Raw genomic sequence first — 21,674 nt, forward strand, 5'->3', positions numbered from 1 at the left:
CCAGCCTGGGCGACAAGAGGGAAACTCCATCTAAAAAAAAAATTTTTTTTTTAGTGGCTCTACGCCGCCATACAGCAAGGAATCGGTTTCTCACGGAGAATACGTCTCCCAACATGTGAGCTGACCACAGACTTTACTCCTCTGGGCTGCACATTTTTCAGAATGGAAGATGGCGGGTATTAAACGTCAGTAAAAAAATGCAGACTGCTTTTAATCCACAAAGGATTTTTCAGCTAATAACCAAATAGATCAACTTTAAATAGGCAAAACTTTTCAGATTGGCCACTAGAGGTCTCTTTGTGCATGTCTGATGTTCAACTTTGCACATAAAGGTTTCACTTCACGTTCTGTTTACGAGAATTAAAATCTACAAAGCTTTGGACTCTTTACTTTTCCCTCACTGAAAATTCCTGGTGGTCAAATTTTGAGCTCTAAAAGGTAGGTGTAGTTTCCACACTGATTTCATAATTGCACTACCATGTACTGGTACTTTTCTGGAAAAGATCATAAAGGATGCAAAAATATTCTCAGTTCCCTGGGAGACATTTTATATGGGGAAATATTCATGCATTGTATTCACTTACAACGAGGCACAGTGAATATCATTAAGTATTTATAAACCAGATGAACGATTCCATGCCCGGTATTTCAAAGATGAGCTAGGTTTTCTACAACGGCCATATGTCAGCAATCCTATCCTTAAAAAAAAGAAGGTTTAAGAACCCTTCTTATTGAAATCTATTTGTTGAAAGCAATATCTGTCTTCCCTTGTTATGAGACTTGGCAATTTCTTTGACTTTCAGGATAAGTGATTTATCATGTAAGGAGTTTCTGTATATAATCTTAAGAAATTTTTTAAAAAATATTTTTTCCTCCATGACTCTGGCACTGAGAATTGTGTTAGATTGCTGTCTTAATGAGCTGCTTGCTCATTTTCCGTGGTGAAAAGTAAGCATGGTCTAAAACTTAGATGCTGAAAATGTAAATTATTATTTTCAATGGCTATTTTCCTAAATATGGCACTAGTTCAAATATTACTAACTGTATTTTGTAATGTTTTGCAGGAAAAGACTGTGCATCTACTTCACATAATTTTAAACTCCAATTTTAAACTCTTGCTGCCTAATAGCATAGCTATTAAAACAGGCTAATATAAGATCCCTGGGGACAATTTAACAGATTCTCAAGGAAGAAACCCAGGGGCCGGGTCAAGACAACAGTTTCTCAACAAAGCAAGGAAGACACAGGAGGAAGAAAAAGAAGAATAGAAGTAGAAAGGCTCATAGAAAAACAAAACACTAATTTAATTAATCCCTCTTTCCTGGAGATAGAATTAAGCTAGACTTGGTGGCCTGCTTTGGCCATCTGTGTTTTAAAAAAAGCCATATCACAAATTAAAAGTATGCTTTTACTGATAGCTTAAACTTGTGGTACTACTTAAAGCATACGTCTAAAAATATTTAATGATTAATACTAATGAGAACTCTTACTTTTCAGTACCATCCTTAGTAGAATTAACCGGATTACGTTTTTGTTTTTGTTTTTTTAAGTGGTTCATAACTAGTGCCCATTCAAATAACTGATCTGTAGGAATGTTTTAATTTCCTGTTTACGTGGTAGTTAAAGATATAGATACCTAATTTCTTGTAATAGTACCAAAGACATCCAGCACTGTAACGTCTACAGAGAGTATGACGTCTAGCAGTGAAATGGCTTTATTATTCTCAGAACAGACAGTATCGGTTTCCTCATTTGCTTGCTGCCTGTGTTTCTTTTTTAGTTCCCGTTTCTGTGCTGTAACCTTCTAAGTCCTAATCACCAGGCCCCAGGAAATATCACCTGGTCGGCACGCTCCTGCGGGGCTAGATCACTGGTGCAGACGTCTAACCTTCCATTGTTTTCCATACATTTCCTAGGATCCGGGGGGCTAGAGGATGACGGAGAATTGCCTCCCAGTTCCTCCTCTGGTTCTTGCTTGGGCCGTCTAGGACAAATATCCCTCAGGTCCCTCGATGCGAAGGTCTGGCGGCGAGGAGCCGCGGGCCACGGCACGTGACGGGCACGGAGCCGTCGCGGTCTCCCGCGGCCGGGGGGCACTGGGGGATGCGGTGGGCGCTGACGTCCTCCCGGTTACCCACAAGCCTCCGGGCCGCAGCTGAGCAGGAAGAGACGCGCGGGGCCGGCGCTTGCCGGGGAAGTCGGGGCGCTTCCTCAGCGGGACTGTGCCACCGGCCCGGCCTCCTACGGCTGGCAACCGGGGGAGGGGGACCATCGACAACCCAGCCGGGGCTGAGAGGGAAACCGCCCCCAAGGCGGTCTTGCATCGCCCCCCGCATTCCAGATGCAGACCCTCCTGGAATGGGAGCCCTTCCCTGACAGCTGTGGGATGGGAGACCGCCGAGGGGTCGCCTGGACTGCCCTGCCCTCGCGCAGTCGCCCACCGGGGACCGCGAGAGGGTCGCTTCTAACCTCGAAGAGCGCCATATGGCCCTGAATGCACGCTGTTCTCTAATCAGCTTCATAGAACGCGCCGAGCCCAGTTTTCCCTTCCGGGCCCCACCTTTCCCCGCCTCCTCCAGCTTCCCGGGGTGTTTTGTGTGTCACTCTCCCTCACACCGTCCCTCCCCGTCCCTCAGCCCTCTCGCCCAGTCTCCCCGGTAGTCCAGACGCTAGCGGCCGCGGGCGTTCCTGGTTCGCGCTCCCGCCCCCTTTGCCCAGCAGACTCGCCGCTTGCTCCTGGGCCCCTAGCGCCCCGAACCCGGGACTGCATTTCCCGGCAGGCACCGCGGCCCGCGGCCAATAAGGGGCTGAGGATTTGGCGGCGGCGGAGCCCGGAGAGTCGGGGTGGGGGGGCTTTGTGCGCGGCGGCGGCGGGAGCGGCGGCGGCGGCGGCGGCCAGCACGGAGGCGGAGGCCGAGGGGGCTGTGCACAGGTCGCCGCGGAGAGGCGTGCGAATTCGGAGCCGAGAGCTGAGGACCCTGCTGCCCAGGCCGGGCCGCCAGCCTTAGGCTACTCTCTGGCGGTGTCGGCGGCGGGGCGACCTCAGTCCCTCGGCCTCCTCTTCCCTCCCCACCTTCCGAGCCTTCCTTCTCCCGCGGCACGCCCGGCCCGGCCCGGCCCGGCCGTGGCCCTCCTCGGTGCCGGCCGCCATGGCAGAGGCGTCCGGCGCGGGGAAAATCTAGCTCGGGGATTTCATGCGGCCTAGCTCGGTTCCGCCTCCTCCCCGCGCGGCCCCGGCGGCTGCCCGCACCCCAGCCCCACTCCGGGCCTCCGTGTCTCTCCTGTGATCGCACTGACACGGCCGGGGGGTTAGAATGGAACAAACTGAAGGTAAAGTGCATGTGTGTGTGTGTCCCCGCGCGCGTGTAGTACAAGGAAGGGCTGAGGAGGGAACGACGGGGAGGGGGCGACCTAAGGCTGGGGCACCAGACCCCAGGAGGAATGGAAGGGGAAGCTGGTGGCCTGAACCGGCTCGAGGGGAGTCCTGACGGAGGAGCAGATGGCCAGGTGGGGGGTGTGGAGGGAATTGGGGGGTGGGGCAGGGGAGGTGGGAGTGGGATCCGAGTCGGAGTGGCGCTGAGCTGGGAATTGGGAGTAGAAGTGGGATGGGGGCGGGGATAAGGATGGGATGGGGAGGGGCAGGGAAAGGGGTGAAGAGTTGCACGGAGATTAGAGACCTGGGTGGACTGAGATAAATAGTGAGGTTTGGGGATGGAGTGTGGGAAGCCGAAGAGTCTAGGGGAAGGGGATAAATTTGCTGGAGAAATGGGGTATTTTATGTTAATGAAGGGAGAAACGAGGAATGAAAGTGAAGGAAAAGGTGGATTAGGAAAAGGGATGAGGCAGGCTGCAATAGGAGGATGGGAAATAGACGCAGGAAACTGGAAGACAGGATTGGGCTAGGGAAGGAAATTAACTGAATGATGACAGGGATGAGAACGATCGGCTTAGCGTCAGAGTGGGAGGAAAAGAAGGGGATGGGGGTCGTTGAAGTGTTAGGAAGGGAAGCCTTTTGTTCCTATATTTGTGTGTATTCTGTGCCTTTCTTTCAAGCAAGAGAATAGAGAAGCTAGTGGTTATGGGATTGTGATTGTTGTGAAATGTGGAGGTGTGGGTTTTACTGTTTTGAGGGAGGAGGCGATGTGTTTGTGTTATGGTAGGGAGGCAGGGAGAGACATGGCCATAATTTGACGGTTTGCGGGAGGGAGTGAAGATTATTCCGATTTAAAGGGGGCAGGGGCAGCCATGTTTGCTGCCAGGCACTGCAGTGTAAATAAATTCCTTTTCCTCTCCGACATCAGTGTGAATCTGGAAGAGGCCAGTTCAGAATGTTAGCCCCCTTTCTTTCTGTTCATGAACTCTTTTACCCTTACATCTTGGGTCATTTAAATTATTCATAACAGCCAAAGGAGGTAGTGATGTTTTCCATTTTGTGTGGTTTTGCTGCTTTTCTCTCTCTCTTTACCCTCTTCCTTCTGGTTGTAAATAAGGAATGCTGATAAGCTGCAGTGTAAATTTAACCCTTTTAATCAATCGAAAACTAGATTTTTACTAGTTGAAGGAATTATTGCTACGCTTACATATAAAACATGATCATCAAGTATTTTACGTATTGAAAATTCGTTTGTTTCAGAAGCCCCAGAACCAGTCAGCATGTTTTCTGCAATTCTTTAAGTAAACAAGGAAATTGCATCGGTTGTTTTACTTGGGCCTGTGCTCTTGGCAAAGCGCTGTGTCCGGGTGAAAGCGGTAGGAAGATCTGCTTGTGGTAGATTATCTGCTTGCTGTGTTCTGAATGTTGAAAAATTAGAAATGTATATATTTTTAAATAGTATTTCTGATAGCTCTTGCTTATAGTTGATGAGCTCTTGCTTATAGGTGTTGAGTGATGAGTGTGTTAATAGTATTTTCTTTTTAAAATAAACTCTTTCCCCATCTCTTCCTTTTGCCTTCATATAGCTAGCTCAATACAGTCTCCAGATGCCAGTTTAGCACAGTGCAATGATCTATGAAGCAGGCGTGCAGTTTTTAGAGTCTCATTGACATGCCAGGATTTTGTTGTTGTTTTGTTTGTTTTTTGATGGGAACTTGAGGCGACTCTCAGGAAAGCTACAGTAACTTCAGTATGCTCAACTGTAACTACTTGTGCAATTTGAAATAATTACTATTCTAAGGTTTAAATTCTGACAAATTTACAGAAGATACATTGGTGTTAAGTAGAGCCTATTTTATTTCATATTGAAAATGATTAAATGTGTGTGTGACCGTCTGTTTTTATTATAGCAGTTGGAGTAATCCAAACTTTAACCTATCAAATTTGTATTGAAACTGTTCTCTAATACCAAGAAGGCCTGTTAACATTGTAATATGGTAGACTCAAACCAGTTGAACTGCGTTTATTCTACCTAAATGGCAACATCCTTTCAGTTGTTATATAGAAGCTTAGGATATATTTTTGGTTTGTTAGAAAAATTAAAATGAATATCATTAAAGTGGTATTTTGAGAGGGTCTTTTAGTTTAAAAGCCAGATTTGCAACATGGAGTATTTTATTTTGATAATATTCAACCTGAATTTGTTTGAAATTCTGTGAGGAAAAGCTGCATTCAAAAAAAAAATAATTCAGCATGCTTTTTTTGGAATTTATTTTTATGGCAGTTTGTTTTATAGCCCCTACTCAATTGACATCTTATTTGTAATTAGCTAGTAAATTGTATACATGAACTATCAGTGATGTAAATTTTTAGGAAAATAAGCAATCATTAAATAGAAAATTTTGTGTTGGAAGCTTTCATTGCTTAAACAAAAAAGAAAGAAAGAAAAGAAAAGAAATGGTTTATTTTTATGTATTCAGCATCCTTTAAAGATCAGGGTTCCTGCCCAGCTGTCATAAGTATCCTGGTTCCTTGGATAGGTATTCATATACAAAGAAGCCTACTCTTGTTAAGTAACACATAAAACCCAAACTCTGATTGACATGTCCATCACCTGTTACCTGTGATTTTTTTTTTTAACCTTAAATTAACAAATGCCCTCTCTTACATTGATCGGATTGAATGAGCTTTGGATAAAAGAAACTGATTGTCTTTGAGATTGATGACTGTTGAGTGAACTGTCAAATCTGATTATAATAACAGCAGTTTCTGGAATTTATAATAATATTCATAATAATTCCAGTAATATCTGCTCACAGTTGTCCTCACATTGTGCTATGCCGAGTGTCTGACATACATGATTTCCTAATTTTCTTTTATCCTTCCAACAGTTTGTGAAGTTAGTACTTTTTTTTTTTTTTTTTTTTTTTTTTTTTTAAGGCTTTCATGGCAACCTCTACCTCTCGGATTCAAGCAATTCTCTGCCTCAGTTTTTTTTTGAGGTGTCTTGCTCTGTCACCCAGGCTGGAGTGCAATGGAACAATCTCAGCTCACTACAACCTCCCCCTCCCAGGTTCAAGCAATTCTCCTGCCTCAGCCTCCTGAGTAGCTGGGATTACAGGCATCTGTTGCCATGCCCAGCTAATTTTTGTATTTTTTTTTTTTTTTTTGGTACAGATGGGGTTTCACCACATTGGCCAGGCTGGTCTCGAACTCCTGACCTCGTGATCCACCCGCCTTAGCTTCCCAAAGCGCTGGGATTACAGGTGTGAGCCACTGTACCCAGCCGATACAGAGGCTTTTGTTTGTTTGTTTTGAGACAGAGGTTTGCTCTTATTGCCCAGGTTGGAGTGTCTCAAACAAAAAAAAAAAGAAGCTGGGCATGGTGGCTCATGCCTGTAATCCCAGAACTTTGGGAGGCCAAGGCAGGCAGATCACAAGGTCAGGTATTCGAGACCAGCCTGGCCAACATGGTGAAACTCTGTCTTTACTTAAAAATAGAAAAAATTAGGCGCACATGGTGGTGCACACCTGTAATCCCAGCTACTTGGGAGGCTGAGGCAGGAGAATTGCTTGAACCTGGGAGTCGGAGGTTGCAGTGAACCAAGAGCACGCCATTGCACTCCAGCCTGGGTAACAAGAGTGAAACTCTGTCAGACAGACAGAGAGAGGAAGGCAGAGAGGGAGGGAGGGAGGAAGGGGAAGGGAAGGGAAGGGAGGGGAAGGAAAGACAAGGGAAGGAAAGGGAAGGAAGGGCCCACATATCTTAGAAGGCTAAAATAAAGTTAGCACTCTTCCACTGATAACTTATAAACTTGAAGTTTCTTTTATGTCCTTCTAAGAAAACTTCTGTGCTTGTACGTGTATATCTCTCAAAGTACTTACAAATGGGTCATGCTATCTGCATTTTGCTTTTCCAGTGCTGATGGTGGTGGTTGTTTTTTGTTTGTTTGTTTGGTTGGTTGGTTTTTGTTTTTGTTTTGAGACAGAATTTCGCTCTTGTTGCCCAGTCTGGATACAATGGTGCGACCTCGGCTCACTGCATCCTTTACCTCCTGGGTTCAAGTGGTTCTCCGTGCCTCAGCCTCCCTAGTAGCTGGGATTACAGGCATATGCCACCACGCCTAATTTTTGTATTTTTAGTAGAGATGGGGTTTCACATTGTTGGTCACTCCTGACCTCAGGTGATCCGCCCGCATTGGCCTCCCAAAGTGCTGGGATTATGGGCATCAGCCACTGCACCTGGCCACTTTTTCTTTTTAACAGGCTATCTGGGACATCTTTTTAAATTAGTACGTGTGGATCCACGGCCGGGTACAGTGGCTCACGCCTGTAATCCCAGAATTTTGGGAGGGAAACTGAGGCAGTTGGATTGCTTGAGGTCAGGAGTTTGAGACCATCCTGGCCAACATGATGAAACTCTCACCTCTACCAAAATAACAAAGATTAGCTGGGTATGGTGGCTGGCACCTGTAATCCCAGCTACTCCAGAGACTGAGATGGGAGAATCACTTGAACCCCGAGGGGGAAGCTGCTGTGAGCCGAGATTGCACTGCACTCCAGCCTGAGTGACAGAGTGAGATTCCATCTCAAAAACAAAACAAAAACAAAACAAGGCCGGGCATGGTGGCTCATGCCTATAATCCCAGCACTCCGGGAGGTGGAGGCAGGCAGATCACTTGAGGTCAGGAATTCGAGACCAGCCTGGCCAGCATGGTGAAACCCTCCCCCACCACCCCATCTCTACTAAAACTACAAAAATTAGCTGAGCATGGTGGTGTATGCCTGTAATCCCAGCTACTGGGGAGGCTGAGACAGGCAAATCACTTGAACCTGGGAGGCGGAGATTGTAGTGAGCTGAGATTGTGCCACTGCACTCCAGCCTGGGAGACAAATTGAGACTCCGTCTCAAAAACAAAGCAAAAAACCAAAACAATAAAAATTAGTACATATGGATCCACAGCTTTTTTTTTTTAAAGTGTCTTACAGGCCGGGCGCGGTGGCTCAAGCCTCTAATCCCAGCACTTTGGGAGGCCAAGGCAGGTGGATCACGAGGTCAAGAGATCCAGACCATCCTGGTCAATATGGTGAAACCCCGTCTCTACTAAAAATACAAAAAAAAATTAGCTGGGCATGGTGGCGCGTGCTTGTAATCCCAGCTACTCAGGAGGCTGAGGCAGGAGAATTGCCTGAACCCAGGAGGCGGAGGTTGCGGTGAGCCGAGATTGCGCCACTGCACTCCAGCCTGGGTAACAAGAGCGAAACTCCGTCTCAAAAAAAAAAATAAAGTGTCTTACAAGTATTCCGTTGTTTGAAACAATGACATTTAATTTGTTAGCGTGTTTTGCTATTATAAATAAATAATAGTTGGTCCTGAATTAAGTTCCTAATAGCCTGTTAAATGGATGAGAGATAGTCCAGCTACTTTATTTTACAAGAGAGAAAACTGAGGTCTATGCAAGTGAAGTCCAGGGCTTTTGTGACAAACCCATTACTTGGTTCTTTACAGCACAACCTATTAACTTCCTTACTATGAAAGTACTGGAGCTGCCTGGCCAGCATGATGGCTCATGCCTGTAATCCCAGCACTTTGGGAGGTCCAGATGGGTAGATCACCTGAGGTCAGGAGTTCAAGACCAGCCTAGCCAACATAGTGAAACCCCATATCTACTAAAAATACAAAAAATTAGCCAGGCCTGGTGGTGTGCACCTGTAATCCCAGCAACTCCAGAGGCTGGGGCAGGAGAATTGCTTGAAGCTGAGAGGCAGAGATTGCAGTGAGGTGAGGTTGCACTGTTGCACTCTAGCCTGGGCAATAAGAGCAAAACTTCATCTCAAGAAAAACAAAGAATTAGAAATTTCTATTTTTAAGTAAGCTGCCTATGAAAGCTGAAGGTGAGGGGGCAAACTTAAGGTTAGGTATATTTAGTATAATGAGTTAGAGGCAAGTAAGCTGCAGGGAGGCAAGAGATGTTGCTTTTTTTTTTTTTTTTTCCATATTTTATTCACCATGTTGTAAAGATACAGTATATGCACAAAATATTTTACATGCAAAACTGAATTGTGCCTAAGTTATCTTGAAGTGTGTGTTTTTGTATGTGACTTTTTCCTGTTTGAACAAAATTATCAATAAAATAAGATAACAATGAAATGAAAAAAAATTAGAGGTCCATCGTGGTCTTGGAAAAGGACCTGGAAAGAAAATTGAGACACTGGTAAAATTTTAAAAGTAAGCTAAAAATCCCTAATTGAAAACAAGTTGAAAATCTTAGCAGGCACTGTTGATTACTTTATTTAATTTTTTTTTCTATCAAGAAGAAAATGGGTTATTCATTGGGATCTTTTAAACCAAAAAGATAGTTTTGTCTGTTGTAGACACTTAAGAAATTAAAATCATTAAAGCTTTAAAAATGCTTAGAACTTGGCATCTGTCCATAAAAATCTGTTTTTCAATGCAGTTCTGTTTTTAGCTTTACTTTAAAAAAAAAAAAAAGCAGTTTATTTTTGAAAAAGCAACTAAGATGATTTATTTATTTGTTAATCAACATGTCCAGCGTTTGAGTTTTTTGTTTGTTTTTTGAGACAGAGTCTAGCTCTGTCGCCCAGGCTGGAGTGCAATGGCAGGATCTCGGCTCACTGCAGCCTTTGCCTCCTGAGTTCAGACAATTCTCCTGCCTCAGCCTCTTGAGCAGCTAGGACTACAGGTGCGCACCACCATACGTGGCAAATTTTTGTATTTTTATTAGAGATGGGGTTTCACCATGTTGGCCAGGATGGTCTCGATCTCTTGGCCTTGTGATCTGCCCACCTCAGCCTCCCAAAGTGCTGGGATTACAGACATGAGCCACTGAGCCCAGCCCCAGTGTTTGAGTTTTTAAATGAATGGGGAACTTTATTTCTGCAGGCCATTCTTTTTATAAATTATAAATAATATTTATAATTTTATAAATATTAAGAACAAATTTAAGAAATTTATTATAACATTACCTAAACTTTTTAAAAAAGCTTACAGTTTTGTTTTCATTTTTACTGTTCCTTTTAGTAAATACGTAATAAAGACTTTAAATACTTCTGTGTTTACACTTGCACTTCTATAGAATGTTGTACCTGCACTGTGTAGCATGAAAAGAAGGTAAGGGATATTTTAAATTTGGGGGATTTAGAGAATGTTCAGTTTTTACCACATGGATCTGTTGTTACTCCTAAAGCACATCTTTATTGATAAGATTTTGAATTTGAAAAATCTCTTTGAAAAACGATTCTTAACTTGTTTATTCAGATGTAGATCTTCATCATCATTAACTGATCTACAGTGATAACTTTTTTCCTCTTCTTACTAGGCTTTTCTTTTTTCCCATGTATATTTAGGGCTACTTAGAGAAAGTGACTAGGAAAATGAAAATTGTTGATATTCATACTGTTTCAATTTCAGCCATGTGTAGCATGGAAAGATAAAACATGAATAATAACTTACATTTATATGGCATTTTCTGAGGTATTTGATAGAATTCCCACAAATAACTTGGCTTTTTAAAAATGTTAAGTTGGAAAGTACAAGAATTATTTAACTCAATCCAAAGATGGGAAAATTAAGATTTCAGAGACCCTTTCAGGCTAAATCAACTGTCATGTTACAGAGAATGAAGTTTTCAGATTTCAGTATAATTAATCTTTTCTCTTTTTTGTGAGACCGAATATGGCTGTGTTGCCTCTGCTGGACTCAAACTCTTGGACTCAAGCAGTCTTCATGCCTCAGCTTCTCTAGTAGCTGGAACACAGGCAGGTACCACTGCATCTGGCTCTGTATGACTACTTTAAAAAAACTCAAACAAATAAAAAATAAAAATTACCTGTAATCCCATAAAAAAAATAAAAAAAAATTGTTAAGAGTGTATGTGTCCTGATTTTTCTTCATAGCTTGTATCATCCACATTCTAGTAGATAATTAAATATTAAATATTTTTCTACTATAGAAGTACATTTTCTTATTTTGGTGTAAGTTATATACGTATTTCCTAAGATATCTAAGAGGTTTATTTTATTTTATTTTATTTTATTAGAGACAGGGACTCTGTCTCAAAAAAAAAAAGAAAAGAAAGCTATATGTAAAAACAAAAACTTTTTTTTTAAAAAAAAGCATTTTAAAGCCTTTAAGTTATGAAATGTGAAATATAAAAGCTTATAAAACTTGAATGTACAGTATACAAATAATTAGGTAGTGAAAATACAAAAATTAGCTGGGCATGGTGACACACTCCTGTAATCCCAGCTACTTGGGAGGCTGAAGTAGGAGACTTACTTGAACCTGGGAGGCAGAGGTTGTAGTGAGCCAAGATTGCGCCACTGTACTGCAGCTTGGGCAACAAAGCAAGACTCTCTGTCTCAAAAAAAAAAAAAAAAGGAAGTGAACGTCATGTGAGTATTCCCCATGTGATAAGCCCTTTAAGAAAAGCTGCAGAGACAGTCTCATTGGTGTAGCTGGTATTGCTTTGGTGGTAGTTGGACTTTAAGGATAAAAATGTATTGATGTCCTTCCTTGGTGGATGGAAGGACATCATTTTTTTTTTTTTTTTAATATAATAATAAGAACCTGAGGCCTGGGCGCTGTGTCATGCCTGTAATCCCAGCACTTTGGAAGGCAGAGGCGGGAGGCTCACCTGAGGTCAGGAGTTGGAGACCAGCCTGGCCAACATGGCGAAACTCTGTCTCTACCAAAACTACAAAAGTTAGCTGGGCTTCGTGGTGGATGCCTATAATCCGAGCTACTCGGAAGGCTGAGGCAGGAGAATCCCTTGAACTCGGGAGGCGGAAGTTGCAGTGAGCCGAGATTGGGCCGCTTCACCCCTCCTGGGTGAAGGAGCGAAACTCCTTGGAAAAACAAAAACAAAAAACCTGAAAAATTTATAACAATGAGAGGTCAACGAATATGAAAACTGAATAACCAGTTTTCAATTGTTATTGTCAGAAGAGGTATCTGAACAATTTTTTTAAAAGCAGCTTTCTAACATTTATTGTCAGTGGTTAGTGATTTGAAATCCTAGTACCTTACCGACGAATACAAAAACTAATACTGAATCCTGTAAGAAAGTGCCGTTTTATACAAAGTGTTGTTTATTTAGAGTTCATCTCTGTTGCACTTTTTGGTAAGATTCAGTGATTAGGTTTTAAATTAATACGCAAACTCTAAAATGATTGATTAGAAAATGTTGATTTGTCTACATTGTTAATTTCTTAGTTTAACTACCTTAATTAACAAAAACGAGTTTGACACTCTTGCTTTTGCAGTATTGGAACCATTCAAGAAGTATTAACATAAGAAGTAATCATTGATGACAATCTGTGTTTGACCCTTCATCCTTGGTGCTTCTTGAATCTTACCTTTTCTTTAATTTGGCCAAGAGAACCAAATTTCTTTTGAAACTAGAGAAGCTGCATTATGCTTTCTTGGCCTTCAAGACTATTTTCTTAGGTATTTGGAAAGGTTAAGTGTTAATTTTTGAGGATTAGGATAGCAGAAAAAGTTGAATGCTTTTTTCCCTCTGAGTACTTGCTGAATACAGTCTATTTTCGTACAACTCTGCAATATGAATTTTGAGAAGGCATTTTTATAAATTAAAGCCTTTATTTGGTTACTATAATTTTGTCACTCTAAGCAGTCTCCTTTATATGACCTCTGCAAGATTCAAATGCATGAGAATATAGTATTTCATATTAGACTGTGGTGAGAAACTTACTGCTTTGCTTTATTGTATCCCTTGAATTCTTTTCTGTAGTGCAGTAGAATGTCATTCTTTTTTACTCCCGTTGAAGGTTAAATATATTTCTTGCTAATTTTTCCCTTCCATGGGTGATAGCGATTTTAACTCTTGGATATATATGTTGAGTTTTCCTAGTTGTGGAAATAAACATATTTGATATTTTTAAAAAGATAAATTAGGTAATTTGGCTTTGTGTATGAAGTGGAGTTAATATACTTTTATTTACCTCATGGTATCTGTGTCATTACCACTTGTTTTTATTTTTTTATTTTTATTTTTTTATTTATTTTATTTTATTTTATTTATTTATTTTTTGAGGCAGAGTTTCACTCTTGTTACCCAGGCTGGAGTGCAATGGCGCTATCTCGGCTCACCGCAAACTTCGCCTCCTGGGCTCAGGCAATTCTCCTGCCTCAGCCTCCTGAGTAGCTGGGATTACAGGCACGCGCCACCATGCCCAGCTAATTTTTTGTATTTTTAGTAGAGACGGGGTTTCACCATGTTGACCAGGATGGTCTCGATCTCTTGACCTTGTGATCCACCCGCTCGGCCTCCCAAAGTGCTGGGACTACAGGCTTGAGCCACTGCGCCCAGCCTGTTTTTATTTTTTAATGGAAAACTTGAACTTCTCCGAAGTGGCTACTAGTTTTAAAATAACATTTATGTAAGGATTGTTTATTACAGAGAAATTGAAAACCAGAAAGTATAAAGAAAATTAAATTTATCTAAAATTCTACTAGCTAGAAGTAACTACTATTAATATTTTGTTCTATATCCTTCCAATATTTTTTCTTATGTATTTTTTTTACATAATTAGAATGGTGCATTTATATTATTATGAAATATGTTTGTGATTTAAAAAATCGATATAGAATTTTATTGTATGGGTGCACTTTTATCTACCATTCTGTGTTGAAGGTCTTTTAAGTAATTTGCAATTTTGGGATATTTTAAGTTGATAGACATCCTTATACATTAAAAAAAATTATATGATTGATTATTTTACTACAATAAATTCCTAGAAGTAGAATTACTTAAAAGATATAAACATTTTGAAAGCTTTTGATACATATTTCCAAATTGTTCTCTCTCTCTTTTTTTTTTTTTTTTTTTTTGAGACAGAGTTTCGCTGTTGTTACCCAGGCTGGAGTGCAATGGACAATCTCGGCTCACTGCAACCTCTGCCTCCTGGGTTCAGGCAATTCTCCTGCCTCAGCCTCCTGAGTAGCTGGGATACAGGCACGCGCCACCATGCCCAGCTAATTTGTTTGTATTTTTTTAGTAGAGACAGGGTTTCACCATGTTGACCAGTATGCTCTCGATCGCTTGACCTCGTGATCCACCTGCCTCGGCCTCCCAAAGTGCTGGGATTACAGGCTTGAGTCACCGTGCCCGGCCCCAAATCGTTCTCTTGAATGATTTTTTAAAATAGTGGTTTTATTGAGATATAATTCACATATAAAATTCACCCATTTAAAGTATACGATGCAGTGGCTTTTAGTATATCCACAGGCTTGTATAACCATCACCACAATCAATTTTAGAACATTTCCAGAAAGGTTTGAACCAGTTTAAATCCAGCAATATCATAAGTTTTGTTTTAAAAATAGCATTTATTTGTAACATTTAAAGTGTAGTACAGTATACAGGAACAAAACAGCTTGTATGATATGTACTTTATGTGCATTTGAGTGAGATTTTAGAAAGTCCTGCATGTAAAGATGATGCACCTATGTCCCGTTTTAAGAAAACCTGCTGATGAAACAAAGTATGAGGTATATTTTTTAAATTATAAAACTATTCTCCTGGACAGTCAGAATGTCTTTATTAAGAGAGTAGTATGTATGATTTAAAATGTTTTTTAAAAAATTCAAATTTGATTTAGAAGCATCTTATTTTAGAAAACATCTATGGAAAGCGTGTTTTACCTATACAGTTAACTGTAGCAAACTTACTACCTTATAGAAAATGTGGTAGAGGTTTGCTTTATACTAACTGAACTTCACCCATGAAAGTTGTTCTTTTTGTCTTGTTTGCTTAAGCCATTTAACAAAACGTTTTTTTTCTTTTTTTTTTGAGACAGAGTTTCGCTCTTGTTACCCAGGCTGGAGTGCAGTGGCGTGATCTCGGCCCACCGCAACCTCCGCCTCCTGGGTTCAGGCAATTCTCCTGCCTCAGCCTCCTGAGTAGCTGGGATTACAGGCACGTGCCACCATGCCCAGCTAATTTTTTTTTTATTTTTAGTAGAGACGGGATTTCACCATGTTGACCAGGATGGTCTCGATCTCTTGACCTTGTGATCCACCCCCCTCGGCCTCCCAAAGTGCTGAGATTACAGGCTTGAGCCACCGCGCTCAGCCAACAAAACATTTTTTAAAAACTGGGTGAGCAGGTTGGGTGCAGTGGCTCACGCCTGTAACCCCAGCACTTTGGGAGGCTGAGGTGAGCAAATCACAAGGTCAAGAGATGGAGACCATCTTGGCCAACATGGTGAAACCTCATCTCTACTAAAAATATAAAAATTAGCTGGGCATTGTGGCACATACCTGTATTCCCAGCTACTCAGAGGTCTAAGGCAGGGATATTGCTTGAACCTGAGGGGCGGAGGTTGCAGTGAACCAAAATTGTCCCACTGCACTCCAACCTGGCAACAGAGCAAGACTCTGTTTCAAAAAAAAAAAAAAAAAAAAAAAATGGGTGGGCTGGCTGGGTATGGTAGCTCACGCCTGTAATCACAGCACTTTGGGAGTCAGAGGTGGGTAGACCACCTGAGGTCGGGAGTTTGAGGCCAGCCTGGCCAACATAGTGAACCCCGTCTCTGCTAAAAATAGAAAAATTAGCTAGCATCATGGCGCTTGCCTGTAGTCCCAGCTACTCGGGAGGCTGAGCGCTTGAACCCAGGAGGTGAGGTTCAGTGAGCTGAGATCGTGCCACTGCACCCCAGCCTGGGCAACAGAGCAAAACTCTGTCTCAAAACAAACAAAGCCCCCAGAAACTGGGTGGGCAGTGAATTACAGGGCAAGAGTCAAGGGGATCTGAGTTCCTATCTCCACTTCAGTGTACCACTAAGATCAGTGTTCTTATCTCTAAAAGTGCAAATGAAAATATATTCTTGGAGTTATGGGGATTCAAATTAGAAGTACTAGAGTGTGTCTAGAACTGTACCAGATATATAGTTGTTAATTAATAACTTTTTTTTTTTTGAGACGGAATTTCGCTCTTGTTACCCAGGCTGGAGTGCAATGGCGCGATCTCGGCTCACCGCAACCTCCGCCTCCTGGGCTCAGGCAATTCTCCTGCCTCAGCCTCCTAAGTAGCTGGGATTACAGGCACGCGCCACCACGCCCAGCTAGTTTTTTGTATTTTTAGTAGAGACGGGGTTTCACTATGTTGACCAGGATGGTCTCGATCTCTCGACCTCGTGATCCACCCGCCTCGGCCTCCCAAAGTGCTGGGATTACAGACTTGAGCCACCACGCCCGGCCAATTAATAACTTTTTTAATAGAAGAAAGATAATGTACACAAAATCAGCTAGTCTTTTTTTTTTTTTTTTTTTTTTTTTTTGAGACGGAGTTTCGCTCTTGTTACCCAGGCTGGAATGCAATGGCGCGATCTCGGCTCACTGCAACCTCCGCCTCCTGGGTTCAAGCGATTCTCCTGCCTCAGCCTCCTGAGTAGCTGGGATTACAGGCGTGCGCCACCATGCCCAGCTAATTTTTGTATTTTTAGTAGAGACGGGGTTTCACCATGTTGACCAGGATGGTCTTGATCTCTTGACCTCGTGATCCACCCGCCTCGGCCTCCCAAAGTGCTGGGATTACAGACATGAGCCACCGCGCCCGGCCTAAAATCAGCTAGTCTTTAGTCACATGTTTAATGAAAGAAGAAATGAACTCAATTGGCCTAAATTCACTTTCATAGAAGTTAAAAGTTGAACATTAACTAATACCTGAACAGAATCTTTGCATGGGTTATATGGGTGTTTCTTAATTGGTAAGAAAATTCATGCTGGTTCAAGTTTGAACACGAAGTTAACTTCCCAGTCCAATTTTACTTCCACTGTTATTATTAAAACTTCATGATGGCTATAGCTTCACCAAAGCTTGGTGCTCTGATTAAACAAATAGGTAATGTAAAATTTGGATGTATAATATGTAGTTCTTAATTTTCTAACTTTTATTGCTATTTTGAAAACTACATGTTGAATACAGTTGAACCTAAAATACTAAAGTGATAAACAAAAAGACAAACAAAACCCAAACTGGTCTTTATAGAAAAGATAAACTTAGTAAATTATCATTTTAGATATAGTAAATTGCTTAGTGCTTTAAAAACTGCATATCATTTTTGGCATACCTTCTCTTTTGCCTTTTTGTGGGGAATGGAGAATACAAGGTAAAAGAAAGTAAATTTGAATGTTTGCAAAATTTTAAGAACCAATCTCAAACCATTTTACCGTAATTTAAAAGTTTGTTCAGGAAATAGGTAGGAAAATATGTGGATGAACTTGTTAGTTTACTAGATTTCATAGTGAGTGGAACAAGATGAGTGATGAAAGTTGTTTGTAGTAATTTTCATTGTGAGCAACTACCCTTGCTGTAAAGGATTGGAAAATAATGTAATTTCCTTGAAGTGGTAATACGATGTCTGTCGTTGCCGGGTGTGGTCAACAACAAAGTGAAGACAGTTGAGGTTAAACTAGATAGATAAGGGAAACAGGGTGTTTTACTAGTAAGGTTGATATTGGTAAAAGACAGTTCAATAGTAATGTGGCTTAGTCAGGAAGAAAATATGAACTACAGCCGGGCGCGGTGGCTCAAGCCTGTAATCCCAGCACTTTGGGAGGCCGAGGCGGGTGGATCACAAGGTCGAGAGATCGAGACCATCCTGGTCAACAAGGTGAAACCCCGTCTCTACTAAAAATACAAAAAATTAGCTGGGCATGGTGGTGTGTGCCTGTAATCCCAGCTACTCAGGAGGTTGAGGCAGGAGAATTGCCTGAACCCAGGAGGCGGAGGTTGCGGTGAGCCGAGATCACGCCATTGCACTCCAGCCTGGGTAACAAGAGCGAAACTCCATCTCCCAAAAAAAAAAAAAAAAAAAAAATATGAACTACAAATCAACCTAAAATATCGTATAGCTTAATGGAATCATAGTCAAGTGAAAACTGTATGATTGAATTTAATGACAGGGTTTATGGTTAAATACTTGTTGTTGTTTGTATTTTGTTAACTATATTCTATTTCATGTGGGTCACTTCCTAATTCAGGATATTTTAATGTCTTTAATTGTCATCCTTCTCTAAATTTTTAGTGGAAAATTTAAAGTGAACACATTTTAGAAAATATTTGAGGTGACAACACTAAAGCTAAACAGATTGTGGAGTAGTACAGTTATACTTTAAATATTTTGCAGCCCAGCTCGGTGGCTCACACCTGTAATCCCAGTACTTTAGGAGGCGGGTGGATCACCTGAGGTCAGGAGTTCAAGACCAGTTTGACTAACATGGTGTAACCCCATCTCTACTAAAAATACAAAAATTAACTGGGCGTGGTAGTGCATGCCTGTAATTTCAGCTACTTGGGAGGCAGAGGCAGGAGAATTACTTGAACCTGGAAGGCAGAGGTTGCAGTGAGCCAAGATCGCCCCACTGTACTCCAGTGTGGGCAACAAGAGCCAAACTCTGTCTCAAAAAAAAAAAAAAAAAAAAAAGATACTTTGCTCTATTAGTAGTTTAAACTCAGAAAAGTTAAAACAAATTAAAAGAAAACATACAACTTCTCCAATACACCTTGATTTCTTACTAGAATTTTGTAAAGAGAATTATGGTGGTCATTCTGATTTTACTTCCTAAAATCCTAGGGTTGTGGGTTTCATGTTATTGTTTGATATTACAAATAGTGGTTGTCTTAAGGTGATAGATAAGGTTTAAAGTTAGTGTTTTTTTGTTTGTTTGTTTGTTTTTGAGAGAGAATCTCATTCTTTTGCCCAGGCTGGAGTGCAATGGCACAGTTTTGGCTCACTGCAACTTCCATCTCTCGGGTTCAAGTGATTCTCCTGCCTCAACTGGGACCATAGGCATGTGACACCACGGCAGCTCGTTATTGGATTTTTAGTAGAGACCAAGTTTCACCTTGTTGGCCAGGTGGGTCTTGAACTCCTGACCTCAAGTGATCCATCTGCCTTTGCCTCCCAAAGTGCTGGGATTACAGGCATGAGCCACCATGCCTGGCCAAAAGTTAGTATTTTAACCACATATATTCTTGTCAAAGTGAAAATTCAAGCCCTATGTTTATGTACTGATAACTAGGAGGAATCACAGCTCATTTTCCCATTTTTTCATGGTCCTTTTACATATGTGGATCACCTGATCCAACCTTTTTATGATGTTCAATCAAAACACAAAGATATTGTCTGTCTTCAAAATTTATGCAGCTAAGTTAGAGGTAGAAACAGAACTAAAATTCAAGTCTTCAAGTCTCATGAGTCTTCAAGTCTCATGACTATAAGACCGATGTTAGAGTACATCGGCTACTTTGTGGACATTTCATTTGACCCTAGATATATGAAATTTTTTTGTGTGTGTTTTTTGAGACGGAGTCTCATATTGTCACCTAGGCGGTAGTGCAGTGGTATGATCTCGGCTCACTGTAATCTCCACTTCCCTGGTTCAAGCAATTCTTCTGCCTCGGCCTCCCAGGTAGCTGGGACTACAGGTGTGCGCCACCATGCCCAGCTAATTTTTTTGCATTTTTAGTAGAAATGGAGTTTCACCATGTTGGCCAGGATGGTCTCGATATTCTGACCTTGTGATCCACCCTCCTCGGCCTCCCAAAGTGCTGGAATTACAGGCATGAGCCACCGCACCTGGCATGAATTTTTCCTACTCTGGTGTAGAAATCTGTTTGCTGAACTTCTGTTATGTGACTTCTTTATAGCATCACAGTAATATTAACAGATTTCTTTAAAAACTTATAATTAATCTTATTTTTATTAAGCTTTTAAAGGATGTTTTTGTTAAGGTAAAATTTGAAAAATAATGTAGATAAGCACAGTCTAATAGAATTTTCTGCGATGATGGAAATACTCTGTATCTGCATTGACCAATATGGTAACCCTAGCCACATGTTGATATTGAATGCTTGAAATATGGCCAGTGTAACTGAGAAACTAAATGTTTAATTTAATTTTAACTTGTTTAGATTTAAATAGCTACATGTGACTAGCCCAGAATCAGATATACTTAGTAAAGGGAAATAATTAAGTAGATGTGGGCATAATTTTACATTGTTTGCTCTTGTGATTACTGTATTTGTGTTTTTGTGGACTGGATGTTTAAAATCTCATTTTTCCAACGTGCTTGCTATGTTAGGTAAATAAGTTCTTCCTGGGAAAGAAAGATAACTATAACTTACCAATAATAGTTGCTTGAAAGCTGAAATGTTTTAAAATATTCTTTTAATCAATGCAATTATTAACAGACTACAGATTGCTGACCAACACAATGATTTAAATGCAGACTGCATTGCCTTCATTTCAGCTATTTATTTATTTATTTATTTATTTATTTATTTTGGAGATAGTGTCACACTGTTGCCCAGACTGGAGTGCAGTGGTGCAATCTTGGCCCACTGCAACCCTTGCCTCCCAGGTTGAAACGATTCTGATGCCTCAGCCTCCTGAGAGTTGCATTTCAGCATATTTTGGACTAGTTATATTTACATAACATTTAAGATTTAAACTTTATATTATATAGAATACTTGAGTAAACCATAATTTAAATCTTTTCACTATAGCCATAACTCAGAAACCTCAGAAACAAAGTGAACTTCAAAGGAAATAAAAGATAATACCTGATGATCATCTTTTTCCTTGTCTTCTTTCAGCTTCTCTATATGATTGATTGCTGGTTTTGGTTTCATTCGTTTTTTAAATAAGAATCTAGGCCAGGCGCCATGACTCACACCTGTAATCCCAGCATTTTGGGAGGTCAAGGCAGGTGGATCACTTGAAGTCAGGAGTTCGAGACCAGCCTGGCCAACATGGTGAAACCCCATCTCTACTAAAAGTATAAAAATTAGCCGGGCATGGTGGTGGACACCTGTAATCCCAGCTACTTGGGAGACTGAGGCAGAAGAATTGCTTGAACCTGGGAGGTGGAGGTTGTAGTAAGCCAAGATTGTGCCTCTGTACTCTAGCTTGGGTGACAGAACGAGACTCCCGTCTCCAAAAAAGGGAATCTACCCTCTGTCCCTGTATTGTATTACTCTGTTTTGTAGTAGCATATCACTCTGAAATTTCCTTGTTTATTTTAGCTCTATGAGACCCGAATCTTATTTCTTTGGATTTCTCAAGGTCTAGAACAGGGTCTGATACGTAGTTGGTGTTCAGTAATGGCCCACATCACAGACCAAAACAAAAATAGGACTCTGCAAGGAGAAAGATGTATAACATGGCACTTGGAGTCTGGAAATAGGCAAGGTGAGACTCAGCTTTTACTTATCTTGGTAGTGCTGATGTGGGTAATTCAAGCTGGTTAGTT

General features: G+C 41.2%; 1 protein-coding gene across 11 annotated transcripts in view; it reads left to right on the top strand.

The window, feature by feature from the left end:
- The first annotated feature begins 2,821 nt into the window (after nt 1-2,821).
- Nucleotides 2,822-21,674, top strand: part of NSD3 (nuclear receptor binding SET domain protein 3) — a 122,431-nt gene continuing 103,578 nt past the window's right edge. For 7 of the 11 annotated variants that reach the window (XM_074383857.1, XM_074383858.1, XM_074383856.1 and 4 more), the window contains exon 1: nt 2,822-3,330. The gene's annotated coding sequence lies outside the window, so the exon portion shown is untranslated. Of the gene's footprint in view, nt 3,331-18,116; nt 21,614-21,674 lie in introns of those variants that run through there. The other 4 variants (XM_010348712.3, XM_010348714.3, XM_010348715.3 and 1 more) reach the window with 3 other exon arrangements.

Source organism: Saimiri boliviensis, chromosome 13, assembly GCF_048565385.1.
Source record: "Saimiri boliviensis isolate mSaiBol1 chromosome 13, mSaiBol1.pri, whole genome shotgun sequence".
NCBI lineage: Eukaryota > Metazoa > Chordata > Mammalia > Primates > Cebidae > Saimiri > Saimiri boliviensis.